The sequence below is a fragment of the Microcaecilia unicolor genome, chromosome 10 (assembly GCF_901765095.1).
Source record: "Microcaecilia unicolor chromosome 10, aMicUni1.1, whole genome shotgun sequence".
NCBI classification, from domain to species: Eukaryota; Metazoa; Chordata; class Amphibia; order Gymnophiona; family Siphonopidae; genus Microcaecilia; species Microcaecilia unicolor.
The window spans coordinates 180,841,280-180,856,512 of record NC_044040.1 but is presented as its reverse complement, the minus strand read 5'-3'; the positions used below and the strand labels follow the sequence as shown (position 1 = coordinate 180,856,512).

The window sequence follows — 15,233 nt, the reverse complement described above, 5'->3', positions numbered from 1 at the left end:
TATCTCCACCTACTACTAGATGGAAATAACCCATATGTCTCTGGATTGATCTGTGGAATGCTAATTTCTCTTAGATTTACTATACAGAGGAGGAGTCAGGGTTGGACAGTAGAAAAAGAGGAGTCAGATGCGAAGATATGGGGTAGCGATTCCACAGCCCTTTCACTCTTTAGTGCACGTCTTTGAATCCGCGCTGAAGAGAGAATTTAAGCTTATTACCATTTTTTTTTTTTTATAAAGAGTGCTGTGTGCTCATGGCTTTGCATGGGGTTAGATGGTATACAAAACCCCTTTTTGCATCACGCGCATAAAAAATTGTGCGCTTAAAGCTATACTAATCTTGTGCAAACTTTGGATGCATATTGCACCAATCCCTCAACTTGGCTGTTAATGGTTTTAACAATGAGAATGGTCACTCATTCATTTAAAGATTTATATACCGCTTACACCTAAGCGGTTTACAATTTCATTTACAGGTACTGGGTCTGTCCCTAGTGGGCTCACAGTCTAAGTAGTACATTGTACTACTGTTGTACCTGGGGCAATGGAAGGTTAAGTGCCTTGCCCAGGGTCACAAAGAGCTGCAGAAGGAATTGAACCTGGTTCCCCAGGATGTCAACCCACTGCTCCACTCAACTGCTATAATTAAGCTCCATCTTATACAGACAAAACTGGTATGGATGAAATACTTTTGCTCCTCAAGAACTAAGTGTTGTCTTGAGACCCTCCTCTAAAACTAAGAATTTAGGGCACCATATAAAGATTACTACAACCTTGCTACACCGTCACCTTAACCACACCCTCCAGCAACAGATTCTACACAGCACATAATTAAGCTTTGGAATCTGTTACCAGAGAAGACTAATATAGTGGTAGGGGTGTGGGGTGTCAAAAGAGGTTTGGACAAATTTCTGGCAGAAAAGTCCATAAATGTCCTCCAGGAAGACTTGGAAAAAAGTAATTCATTATCCCTGAAAATGGACTATGAGAATTTGCTCTATTCTCCGAGATCTAGCAAGTACCCCTGGCCACTGCTGAGAGACAGGATGCTGTGTTTAACGGACTTTGGTCTAATGACTTTTCTCATGTTCCTATTACCTAAAATCATGATTTCTGATTGCCTCTTTCCTTCAGTATGTAGTTACTGGCATATCTACTGGTTATTTATTGTTGTACTATGTTGCCCCTTCCTTGGCCTAGCTGACGGACTGTGCCTCATTATTAGACTTGGCCTTTGGAAGCTAATAAATTCAAGTGTAAATACACAATACAGCAATGATGGGTAACTGAATGAGGACACCAAATCTCTTAAATTCAACAAAAGTGTTCCAGTCAGTGTGTCCTATTCATAAGGCTGATCCCCGACTCCAGGAACATAAGTATTCTAACTACTAGTTCACCTACTAAAAAGGGTGACAAGTTAAAATATCCCATGCTAAAGGTAAGGCAATTTAATGAAGCCAAGGATAAATCAACTCTACTAGCAGATTTTAGTATCACCTGCACATTTCAAAATAATTGAACATTAACTATTAAATACCTAAAACAGCTGCTCCAATAGGCTTCTACTGTCACAGAATGTAGTTAAAGAATATTTCTGTCTACTCTAATATTCCATTTCATATTAGGTAGCAACGCAAATCTACAGCTCTTTGCATCTCTGTATCTGTCTGGCACGAGACTATTTTCTAAATTAATACCTCAGGATGACAGAGCATTTTACATCAGATAAAAGGAGTTAAAAGCAATTAGAATGTCAGTTCCCAGTTGTAGAAAAGGTTGCTAAGATGCAAGAAAAATAAACAGTGTATCAATGTTTCTCAAACAACTTGCATTCCTAGCCTACAATATTTTTTCTACATATAAGAAAATCTTTAATAAAGATATCAAACAATGATATAGAAACAACAAAAGGAAAATATAAACAATGAATACAATTTAAAACTATTAGTTGAGCTGTAGAGTACTAAATTGAGTTTTAGATAACTTTTTATATAAAAAAATTGCTTATGAAATGTTATGGTTTCATATTTATACAGCAATACCCATTCCACCACATAAATACCGATGAGTATTATCTTTCCAGTGATTAACAACTAATTTCAGAGCTATAGTAATAAGAAAATCAAATAGAGCTTTATCCTTCTTGAGATCGATGATCACTGATGTCTTTTTCCCAGACTGTGAGTACCAGCACAAAAGTTCTACTTGTGTGACAATAAACATGTTTTTTTCAATACAGACACCAACTGAACATTTGTTTTTAAAAAGCAAAACATTCCAGCTCTTTTTCTTCAGAGCATGATATAACTGGAGCAAACAATAAAATTGAGAGTTGGAGATATTCAACAACTATTACTATTACAACTACTACTCATTTCTTTAGCGCTACCAGAAATGCGCAGAACTATACACAATACCTGGGGCAATGGAGGGTTAAGCAACTTGCCCAAGGTCACAAGGAGCCAGAAGGAGCTGCAGAGAATCAAACCCTGGTTGCCAGATCAAAGTCTGCTGCACTAACCATTAGACGACTACTCCACTCTTGCTGTAATTGCACAAAATATTTTGGGAGATGCAGTGGAGATTAAGGGCTCTTTTTACCAAGCTGTGATAAAAGGAGCCCGCAATGCGTCGGCATAGATTTACCATGTGCCGAGGCTCCTTTTACTGCAGCAGGTAAAAGGCAGAAAAAATAGGTAACTGTGGTAAATACACCCTTGCCACATGGCTATTTTCTGAGGGAGCCGTTAATGCCTCCTATTTATTTAGATTTTGCTCACACCGTTTCAGTAGTAGCTCAAGGTGAGTTACATTCAGGTGCACTGGGTACTTCCCTGTCCCTGGAGGGCTCACAATCTAATTTTGTACCCGAGACAATGGAGGGTTAAATGGCTTGCCCAAGATCACAAGGAGCAGCAGCAGGGTTTGAACCGGACACCTCTGGATGTCAAGGCTGGTGTTCTAACCTCCAGGCTACAACTCTTAGATATTTAGAAGGCAGTAATCACTCCTGTGTTAACTGGGCTGCGCCTGGTGCTGCCTAATTACCGCTGGGTAAGCCCCCAGCGCTAAAAATAAAAACAATTTCCCATCACACCAGAAATCGCACAGTAGGGACAGCACAGCCAGCAGTAGTGCCGGACTGGCAAGCAACAATGTAAATACTGCCATTCCACTATCAAAAGCTTTCTCCGCATCTAAAGAGAGGGCCACTAATTTGTTATGGTGGGTCTGAACAAGGGGTTAAAAAAAATCATCATAGAATAACCTGGTAATATGTGGATCTGAATGGATTAGTGAGGGAGCACGCAAGTCAATCTAATAGCAAAATATATTTAAAAATCCTGGCTTTCTAAATTGATGAGTGAAATAGGTCTATAATTTGCAACTAGGGACGGGACTTTACTACTGCTACTACTACTAGTACTACTACTACTTATATCAATAGCGCTACAAGATGTACACAAACGCTGTACTGGTTTCGGTAAAACAAATGATTTGAGCTTTTGTAAATGACCCAGTAATGCATTGGTTTCCAACCATGTGAGAATACAATAAGTGAAGAATGGGTGTTAGATCTTTAATAAAAAAGTGTTATAATACTCGGCTGAAAAAGTTCATCAGGGTCAGGAGTTTTGTTCAGCGGGAAGGACGTCATGGCTATCTGAATTTCTTCTATTGATATAGGCTCTTCTAATTTGTTTAGTTTTGATTGGGGTGAGGGAGATGCAATTTTGACAGAAAATCATCAATATCCAACAGGGATGCTTTTAGCTCAAGATGAATAAACGTTTTGATATACTTAAATTGTTTCAAGAATTCTATCATTTGAGGTAACTGGAGAATTAGTTACTGTATTTTTTAAGATTGGTAACACTGGCTTTCATCCTTTTACCTCTTAAATAATTCACAAGCTATTTCCCAGTTTTATTATTTCCTGAATAATATCTGGCACCTAGACTGATCAGCTGATGGTATGCCAATTTACTATGAATTTTGTTATATTCTGATCTTAGTTTGCATAGCTTTTGAAAAGAATTATAGGATGAGGAGTCATAGAGCTGTTCTAGATTTCTAAATCGCCCTTTCCAAGTTTTGTAATTATTCTTTCTCTCCCCTTGCCATTTGATGGTGAACCCTATTATTCCATGGATGTATGCCTTAAATGTATACCACCAGCTGTTTTAAGGATGTATTGTTTACCTTATTAAATTGACATCCTGGATGCCTTTCCATGCTCATTAAATTCTTCATCTATTAATCTAGCATTAAATCCCCAGGTGTTACATTAATTTGTCATTCCATCTAAAATTAAATGTAAAGAAATTGGGGCCATGATCTGAGAAAGTGGTAGGGAGAATTTAAGCTGTTGTGACCATATGAACAAGGGAATTTGAAATTAGATAATCTTGTGTGAATATGAATTGTGGAAAACAAAATGTGAAATATCTACTAAACCTAGATCCTCCATAACATTTAGTACTTTTAGAGGAGGAGACTGGGCTACATGATTGCCTATCTAGTATAGGATTTAGAGAAGTTAAAAATCACATCCCTAATAGATAAGACAGATCTATTAAGGATTTGAAAAATTGAGGGTTGTCACAATTGGGTGCATATAAACATACAAATGCTAAATCCACATTGCTCAGAAGCACAATAATATAAGCCCATCTGCCTTCTGTATCAGAAAGACTAGTTTTTACAGTTAAAGTGATGTTTTAAAGAAAATAGCCATGCCATTTTCCCCCTATTGCTGGGGAGGCCATACCTAATATATATATATTTAGGAAGCTTTAAAAGATAGATAAATGTATAACTTAAATGAGTTTCTTGAAGAAATAAAATGTCAGGGTATACTGTGGTACCACATATTCTGCCATTTTAAGGGATTATTGATGCCCTTAACATTTAGAGAGAGAAAGAGGAGTATCAAACATATAAACGGCAAGTGACCGACTCACCTGCAAATGCGCAGTAGAGACTTCCCTCTCTGTCCCGCCCTCGCATCAAGACGTGATGACGTCAGAGGGCGGAACAGAGAGGGAAACGGAGTCGGAGTCACTGTCGGACGCTGCCGCCTGGAAACGAACATTGCGCGCACCAACCTCCACCCCCATCCCCGCCGCCACTCCCGCCCCTCCTCTGCATCGGGCCCCCTGCACTGACCTGACAGCGCCTCTCACCTGGAAATCTCGCCCGTTTTTACAGGCTTAATGGCTAGTACACAAAAAAAAATCAGAATTAAAAGAAAAGGAAAATTATATAGGATTATGCTTATAGCACTGGTATGAAGAGCACATTCAATAAAAAAAAAAAAAAAAGTAAAACCATTATGGCTCAGCTTAACAGCAAAAACTACTAAACATACCATGTTGACTGTGCCTACATGTGACCAAACTAAGAGAAGCAGTTCCACCATGTGAGAAACAAAACCAGAACTTTGCAGAGTAATAGTTGCACATTAATAGTACTTTATTTGAAAATACATATACACGTAACCGTAGACTGTGCAGGAAAGTTATCATCCATGACTGAATAACCTTTTTGTTCTAGGTAGTCATGGAGAGCTGTAGGATCATCAAACAATTCAGTTAGGTTAGTAATGGTGATCTTCATGGTAGTGGGGAAGAAGAGAAAATTCTCTTACCTGATAATTGTTTTTTTCCTTTAGTCACAGATGAACCCAGGAACTAGTGAGTTGTGTCCATCTACCAGCAGGTGGAGAGAGAGGTCACTGACATCAACACAGTGAAATAGTATGGGTAGCTCCTCAGAAAGTAAGTATGTCATCTACCAAAGCAGCCCACAATGCTACAATCCTCTTTTCCAGCCACAAAACCCACAACCTTTGGCCTCCAGGCTCAAAGCTGAAAGCAACAGACAGTTAACCATTCATCAGCTGTCTGCAAATCTAAGTCAAAGTGGATTTGCATCCTTGTTTCTCAAGTTTGAATTCTACTTTTTTTTTTTTTTGGGGGGGGGGGGGTGCTGCCATCTTGCACATGACAGTCGCCTACACAAGTGAACCAAGAAAAGAAACACAACAGATAGGAAGGGATGCTGAAGTCATCTGCTGTGACTGAAGGAAAGAAAATGATCAAGACAGACTTAAATTTTCCCTTCCTTAGTGTCAGCAGCAGATGAATCCAGGAACTAGTAGGATGTAGCAAAGCAGTCCCTACAGAGGGAAGAGATCCAAAGACCCCATGGAAAGCACCGCCGCTCCAATAGGAGCCTCGCGGCATGCCGCCACTTCCAGACGAAAATGCTTATGAATGCAGAGAAGCCCAAGTAGCTACCCGATAGATATCTTCCAGAAAAAAAAAAATCTTTGACTCCGTCCAGGGTGCCACGGCATGGGTACAATGCACCTGCAATTCCCCTTGGACCTGCCAGCATGTAAGCAGAAACAATCACCTCCTTAATCCAACGCGTCACAGTCAGACCCCTCCTGGGTCCTGCCAGCAACACAAATGGTTTGACCTATCAAATAGAAAGCTGCATGGGAACGGGGTTCTGTGGGGTTCCCGCGGGGATGGAAGCTACACCTGCACCAGCCTCTCATCTACTGAGTACCAAGTTCTTTGAGTACTGTCTCCTCCTCCTTGCTTTAACAGCACAAATGTGGAAAGTCTTCCATTAAGGAGGTGGTAGAGACACAAATGATGATGTCATTAAAAAAAGACGTGGGATGAACATAGAGGATCTGTAATTAGAAAATGGAAGTTATAAAAAACCTAACCTTAAATGGATGCATGTGTGTGGATGTGTGAAGTAATGCTTAGATAGCGACTGGCTGTGATTAACTAGGGCCAATACTGGGCAGACTTGTATGGTCTGTGTCTAATATATGGAAGTTTGGTTTAGGATGTACTGGAAAGGGCTTAGACAGCAACTTCAGTGGCTGGAACAAAAGGACCGTGCTGGACAGATTTTTACAAATGAGAAGACTCAGACTGGAGTGGGCTTCAATGACAACTCCAGCAGTTGGAACATAAGGATAGGACCAGATAGACTTCTATGGTCAGTTCCAGAAACACAAAAGAAAGACCATAATCAAGTATATATCACACTCGTTGATTTAATCATGAACTGATAATGAGTGTGACTATTGGGCAGACTGGATGGACCATTCAGGTCTTTATTTGCTGTCACTTACTATGTTACAATTAATCCTCTTTGCTCCCGGGCTGATGCACAGACCTCAGCTCTGACACAGGCATGAGCATCAGATGTCACCTGACCTACTGGTGCGTGCATGTGGTGACTTCTCAGCACACAGTGCCAATGAATCAGAGACCAATCTTACATGTGCACCACAGAGTGTTCCAAGTTTCAGCTTCCATTCCTTCTTTGCCTACAGTGCTGTGGCTCAAATCCAGAGAGATACTTAGGGAGCTGACTGGAATTTTCTTTTATGTACCATTACATTCTTACAGTGATGGGTGGGGATGGGTAAGATTTCTGTCCCCGTGCAACTCTCTACTATGAAAGTCATTCGACATCTGGCGATACCAGATGAGCACTCAGAGATCAAAGCACAGCAGAGCTGCAAAATCCTGAGGATGATCTTCCTCCGCAAAGGATGGAAGAAACACTGGTTGACTTAGGTGAAACGATGACACCACCTTAATCTAGGCGGAAGGAACCATACGGATGGTCATGCCCAACTTTGAAAACCAGAGAAAAAAGTAGAACCTGTAATCCAACACTTGACGCACCAAGGCACAAGCACGAGAAAGACTGCCTTAAGCGTGAGATCCCGCAAAGACGCTTGGAGCCTGTTGCAGTGTGGAGTATCATATTAAGGTGCCAGTCCAGACTTGAGGCGACTAACTTCCTTCAAACAAATGCACCACATCCAGATAAGTGTCCAGCAAGGAATGCTCCACATGACCCCAGAAACAAGCCACGGCTGCTACCTGCACCCAGAGCCAACTACACGCCAGACCTTTTTCAGACCCTCCTGCACAAACGCCAGAATGTGCAGAAAGGAGGCAGACACCGGCAACACACCCTGCCCAGAGAGCCATGCCTCAAACGTACACCAGACTCTGGCATATGCCATAGTTGAGTGCTTATATGCCTGCAGCAAAGTGGTGATCACTCTGTCTGCATACCCCTTCTTCAAGAACGGCCACTCAAGAGCCAGGTCTGCAAGACCAAAGCGGGAGGGCTTCATGGGTACTGGACCCCAACACGGAAGATTCAAAACCAGTGATCAGCCACGAGTTGCTGGATGAGACTTGCATACCATGGCCATCTGGGTCAATCCGTAGCCGCTAGAAGTCACCAGGTCCCAATGCTGCCGGATCTAATGTAGTACCCTCCCTATAAGAAGCCACGGTTGAAAGACACAGTAGTGTGTCTCGGACCCGAGCTCTCATCCCCCACTGAACAAACGTTCCACCTTGGCCCAGGTTGCCATGAGATCCATCGATATAGTGAACACTGTCTGGGACAGTTCCCATATTGGTGGATCCAATGATGTCCTGCTGAGGAAGTTCTCCCGCATGTTGAGACGCCGCAATGTGGGCTGCAGACTGCAAGAGTAGGCGATTCTCCATCCATGTACAGAGAAGACTCGCCTCCATGCCACAGCCGAGTAGCTCGTGCCCGTCAATTGATATATGTGACTGCCGTCGTGTTGTTGGAGAGCACCCGAACCGGCTTACCTTGAACCAGACTAAAAAACACCTCCAATGCCCTGGCCACTACCCGTAGCTCCATTGATAGGCCACTGCACTTTCATCACTGACCAATGGCCCTTTGCGCTGAAGTACAGGCAATGCATCCCCTAGCCCAACAGGCTGGCGTCTGTCACTTATAGAATCCACTGCGGAGACGCCAGAGACATCCCCTTCTGCAAACTGCCCTCCCGAAACCACACAATGCATGCTGAGCCTGCGATACCCACCAGAGTTGCACTCGATAATCAGTTGATACCAGTGACCAATGACTCAGGAAAGAGAAAGTGTTGCAATGGGCGCATGTGCACCCTCACCCAGGGAACCACATCCATGGCCGCTGTCATGGACCAAAGTACCTGCACATAGTCCCATATCTGGGGGACACAGCATCCTGAGCAGAGCCCAAATGTGATCCTGCAGCTTGTCTACCCGAGTGGGCAGCAGGAACACTGACCTGGGCCACATCAAACCGCACTCCTAGATACTGGTATCTGGGAGGGCTGCAGGTGGCTCTTGGTAAAAATTGACGACCCAACCGGGTGACTGCAACAAGCTCACCACCCTGGAGGTGCTCTCCCAGCTTTCATGCTCCAAAGGTGCCTGGATCAGCCAGTTGTCTAAGTATGGCTGAATCCGAATCCCCTCCTCTAAGGAGGTATTTCGTTGCTACCACCACCACGACCTTGGAAAAGGTGCGGGGCGCCATCGACAGGCCAAATGGAAGAGCTTGGAACTGGAAGCGATGACCCAACACGGCAAACCAGAGGAAATGCTGGTGTGGAGGCCAAGTGGAAATATACAAGTTTGCATCCTTTAGACCCAGGGCCATGAGGAACTCATGGAGCAAAGCACCTCCATGTGAAAATGCTAGACCTTGAGAAACCGGTTCACATGCCTGAGATCCAACACTGGCTGGTAGGACCTCCTTTGTTTTCAGGCACCACAAAAATAGACTGAACAACAGCCCTGAACTTGGTCCCCAGGTGGAACGTGCACAACACTGCTGAGTTCTTTCAAGGTGGCAAGAGTGGAGAGCTTGAACGGTGCTCTGCACAGGGATTATAAGAAGAAAAAAATCTCCTGTGGGAGAAGAAAACTAACTTCTAGCCTTCTCTGATAATGTCGAGAGACCACTGGTCCAACGTAATTTGGGTCCACTACTCGAAAAACAGGGTGTCAGCCAACCCTGGATGCACAGAGTTGAGCAGCTGCCCGGTGCCCCATCATTGGGCAGTTCTTGCTGGGAGAGGATGGGATTCAGCTTCTGAGCACTGCTTGACACCATTAAAACAATAACCACTGCTGGAACCAGGACCACTGAAAACCTGAAGAGGGAGCCGCCGCCGCCAACCCCCCCCCCCCCCCCCCCGACCCAGCCAATACTTCCTGGCCTCCTTAAAGCAAGGCCACACTATGTTTGATATTAACACCAGCTTCCTCTGATCCTCCACTAGCCATTGTGTCTTGGAATCCCCCAAGTCTTTGACCAGTTTCTCCAGGTCCTCCCCAAACAGATGGCCCCAAAAAGGGAGCTTGGTAAGCCACTTCAACTGCCCAATAGCAAAGCCACAAAAGCAACCAGGCCATCACAGCCTTTGCTTAGAAGACAAACGCACAAGGTCATACAACATGTCTGTCAAATAAGCCAAGCCAGATTCCAGGGAAGGAAAATCCAACCCCCACTGCTCATCCCCCAATGCCATGTCAGCTGCCTGCTGGGCCCAGGAGAGGCAAGCTCTCGCCGCATAGGAGCTGCTGATGGAGGCCTGGAGAAAAAGTGCCAAGACCTCAGGAACGCCTCCAGGTTCCAGTCTTGTGCATCTTTCAATGTAGCACGCCTTGGGCACCCGACAAAGGCAAGCCATGTACCTGCATCCAGGTGATAGAGCTCATTTTGGCACAGTGGTCCACAGCCCTGCATCCAGAGTGGACAATGTGCCAAAATGAGCTCTATCATCACCTCATGCACCAGAACGTTCAGGCAAGTCGTTTTTGTGCTCGCCATCTTGGGATTTGCTGCAGCTGGCACTGGGTTTCATCCACCGAGATATTAAGAGCACACATTGACAATTATAAAAAAATCCTTACAGCCATGGGTTTGTCAGGTTCCAAAGGAAGCAGTTCCCCCCCCCCCCCTCCTCCAAGTCCTCCCTGAATGGGCCAGGTAAGACCCGGGGGAGGGAGGGGGAGAGAGAGAATGACCCACTTCAGATGCAGCAGAGCCCAGATGCCACCTCTTCACAGGAGGGTCCAGAGGCGGTAACCCTGATGAAGTAACAGAACAAGATCTGGGGAAAACAGAGCCTCCACCCAGACACCAAAGCTCCTTGCCTCCACAAAGAAAGAGGGACCAGGTACTGAAGGGTCCAAAGCCTCCCTGGAGGACAGATGCTGTTTCAAAGACAAGATGGCTGCAGGAATAGCTGCATTGGAGCGCAGAAAAGGAGAGCACGTGGGAAGGCACCATGTTTTCTGCCGTGGAGGATCAACTGCGCATGTTGATACTGGGGACATTTTACAACTATAGGCCTCGGGCGCTGCACGCATTGTATGACATGAGATGGGGTCCTGTGGTGAGAAATTTATCTGAAGAAACTTTGGGTCTATTATCAAGCTGTACTAGTGGTTCCCAGTGCGGCAATACCAACAAAGCCCATGCACTGCTGCCCTGTTGCTGGGGTTCCAGGAGTGAAATGCCCGAAGGAAGATGCAGGAGAATTAACTGGAAAAGATGGGACAGCAAGGGGAAAAAAAACATCAAAAAGAAAGAGAAAAAGATTAAATTAATATAAAGCGGAATTTTTTTTCCTGATCCATATACATTTTTGGATAGCACACAAGTTCTACAAGCATTAGAGGCTCACTTCTAAACTAACTGGCCTACTGCAGGGCCATAGCAGAAGCATTCAAAAATCACAGCTCTTGTCAAACACTTGTGAAAGATGGTGTGCAACAGAATTCAGATTCACATCATTCTTTTATCCAAAGACTACAACAGTTCTCAACCTATGGAAAGAAGTGTGTGTGTGCCTCAAGTCTAGCAACTAGATGTTACTGCTGTTTGAAAGTTAACATTCTCTCCCCCTACTGGCTATTACAACTGCCTCCAAATCATCCCCAAGTAGCACAAGGCACTAAAGCCAGGCTTTGGGACTGAATACAACATATGTCTTCCCCATGCAGCCCTGCCAATGATCCAGCCAGCCCATGGAACTATTTTTAATGTTACGCTACCATCTCATCTATTACTGCACTCAAGATTGAGCCTTGACAGTTTGCTTATGTAAAGAAATATCAACAGACACTCAAAAAGAGAAAAAGAATTGCAATGAAATCTCAAAATATTTTTCATGCTACAGATTAACGAGAGTTAAATATTTGTGGTCTCAAGTTGATTTAAAATTTGATATTCCACCCCATATGAATAACCTAAACGGTTTACAAGTTAATATAAAGAATTACAGCATCCCACTCATTCTTCAATTTCAAATCTGATGTATATATGTTTCCATTTCAAATTTTAAAAATCCAGAATGGCTTGTTAGTGTAACCAGGTCTCCCTATCCCAGAATTAAGTACAGCTTATTTTTCTACTGCCCCAAATTAACCCTAAAATGCAAACTTTTTTTCTTGCTTACCAAGTGGATGTAAATAAGAATGTCTACCTGAGGGAAAAACTCCATATAAGATAAGAATTAAGTTGTTCAATCGCAAAGGACAGTGTGCAAAATTATTCAACTACTCAATTTAATTGGGAAGGAAAAAGCCTCAGAATTGTTTGTCTAAAATGTATTTTTAACTATTAGATGTCCATGGGTAATAACCCTGTGAATCCACACTTCTAACCCTGATGTGTTGTCTCAGTGATGATTCAGGTGTGTATTTTCTTTATTGTATATTCTGTGATACCTACTGACTGAACTATACTGCTTTCTTAATGGTTACTCTAACTAGTAAGACCTGAGTGGACAGTGGTACTCTGTGGTTAAACTGCAAAATTCATCTGTTAAAATCTGTTGACAGTAACATCTAATGGTTTGATAAAATGATTCTATAAAATGTGACATTTATTTCTGAAAGAACAGAATTTGAGTACTGCTCCATTCAAAGTCACTCTCAGTCTCCCCACTGTCAAAGAAACACACAGACACACACTGAGGAGTTGGAAAGAATTCTATTAGCCATGTCTCACATGCTTTCACCACTTGTCTCTTGTTTGGAAATACAAAAAGACCATATTGTCCCCATATTAGCCTGGATTGGCGCTGTCGTGGACAGGATGCTGGGCTCGATGGACCCTTGGTCTTTTCCCAGTGTGGCATTACTTATGTAAGATTTTCTGTAGCATGTTGAAAAACCAGCAGGAGACACAAAAAAACTATCTAAATTTCAACCTTTGTTTCCTTCCCATTAAGCTCACCAGATATCATAAAGCATAAAAGTGTCTGCAACACCAAATAAAATCTCACTGTACCCTGATCACATCTCAAAACCAATCAGCCAATTTAACAAAGACGTTCTTCTACCAGACTTCACTATGATGCCCCCAACTTGTTTCAAATAGCTCTTTCTCCCCTAAACCATTTTCTGTTTCTGTAAACTTGGCGGCATCATAATTCAACTTTACAAAACATCTGAAAAACAAGCAACCTCAAAGACAACATTTTTCTTAAGAGTTTGCACAGATAAAAAGCACTTACCTGCGTAAATGCTTAGAGCAGGACATTTTCAGACAGCACAGGTTATACATGTTAACAACAACATACCTACATTACCAGTGGGAGGCACTCCTGGGAAACAGGTCAGAGGAGGACACACACAGCCTTTCATTTTCAAAAGCTTAAATGAGTTGATTTTGGGGAAATAATGTATCCACAGAAAAGCTGCTGCAAGCAAATCTACAATATATTCCCCTCAGCAAATTTTCTCTTTGAAGTCGATGCAAATGCCAGGTTTTAACTCCTAAGGCCTTTACAGCACTGCCGGCCATTTGAAGTTCGTCATCATCAGCAGGCAACTTAAACTAATATGTATGCATCGATCTCAACATGTGACCAGTCCAAATTACTTGAGAAAATTTAGTTGTGAGCTGAAATCACAAGCTATGTAACATGAAAGGTGGTAAAACTAACCAAAAACAAGCTTCGATCGTTTATTCAATTAAAAACGAAGACGTTGTTACAAGATAACCTAGTACTCTAAAACAGTATAAGCTCCACATTTCTACCACTCCAAAACACCGCAAAAAGCGCCTCGTGCTGGAAGGGAAAAGCGTATTGGGCAACCTCATCATAGCCCAGGGCAGTCACACACTTCAACTTCTGTACTGCGTTGTACAAAGCTACCGTTTTACTCTTGAAAGGAGAAATAAACAGAGCTAAGGCCACCGATCACACCTGACCCCCCCCCACCCCCCACTGAGAAAGGGGAACGGCTAAGACCGGGAGAGCCTTCAAGAACGGCCTCCACTACTCACTCACCAGATCTGAAACTTGAGCAGCGGCCCCGCGGCGTACTGCATCTTCAGCTTTTTAGCGGGCAAGCTGCTTTCAGCCCTGCTCAGAGTGCCGGTGAGAGCCAGAAGAAGTAGCAGCCCCGGAAGACTCCGCACCGCCATCCCACCCCCCACCTCCTTAACTCCAAAAACCGCCGCCGCCGCTGCTTCAGATATCACAACCGGGAACAGACGCACAGCGCCGGAATAAGGTCACGAGGGAGCGGCCCTTTGTGCGCTCAGTGCGCCTGCGCGTGGCAGAGGTCACGTGGAGGAGCGTGCTCATCAAGGAGGTGGGGTAAAAAAAAAAAACAGGAGACGAAGTGAGCCTATCTGGTTCACTGTAAGAGCTGAAGCCAGTAGGCGGAGCTTACCGCGGTTTTAGTACACCCAAAACAATAGCGTTAGGCAGCAAACGATTATTACTACTATTACTACTACTTATCACTTCTATAGCGCTACAAGGCATACGCAGCGCTGTACACCACACACAAAAAGACAGTCCCTGCTCAAAGAGCTTACAATCTAAATAAGACAGGTAAACAGAACAAATAAGAGGCAAGGGAATAAAGAGGTGGGGATAAAAGGCCAGGGTTAGGAGTCAAAAGCAGTGGCAAAGAGGTGGGCTTTTTAGTGTGGACTTGAAATTATTACTGCTTATGCTTGGTCCATCTGTAAAAAGTCTAAACCATTTGTATAGGCAGTGCCTTAAAAGGAAACTTATTAGACAGCTTTTTAATTTATTTCAAAGCTTCCCATAAAAATCTGAATATCACTAAAACAGCTTATAAATTATTGTAGCTGGTAGCAAAAGCAGTTTGTGTGCTCATTTTTCTACACTATTCAATACAATACAGATTGGCAACTGTAAGGATATCCTGTTTCCTGATGGGTTCATCTTGACTGTTGTAATCTGCCTTGGGAAGCCTGGTGTTCTAAAGATGATGGAATATATTGAAATTAAATGGAAATAATATTGAACTCTCCTTTCACTGGGGCACATGGAATCACATCTTCATCTGTTTTGTAGAATTTGACAGGTT

The 15,233-nt window shown here is 43.3% G+C and overlaps 1 protein-coding gene across 1 annotated transcript in view; it reads right to left on the bottom strand.

Annotated features, from left to right (window-relative positions):
- SELENOT (selenoprotein T) overlaps positions 1-14,430 on the bottom strand; it is a 47,370-nt gene extending 32,940 nt beyond the window's left edge. The window contains exon 1 of the mRNA XM_030216336.1: positions 14,177-14,430. The gene's annotated coding sequence lies outside the window, so the exon portion shown is untranslated. The remainder of the gene's footprint in view (positions 1-14,176) is intronic.
- Between the last annotated feature and the right edge of the window lie 803 nt (positions 14,431-15,233).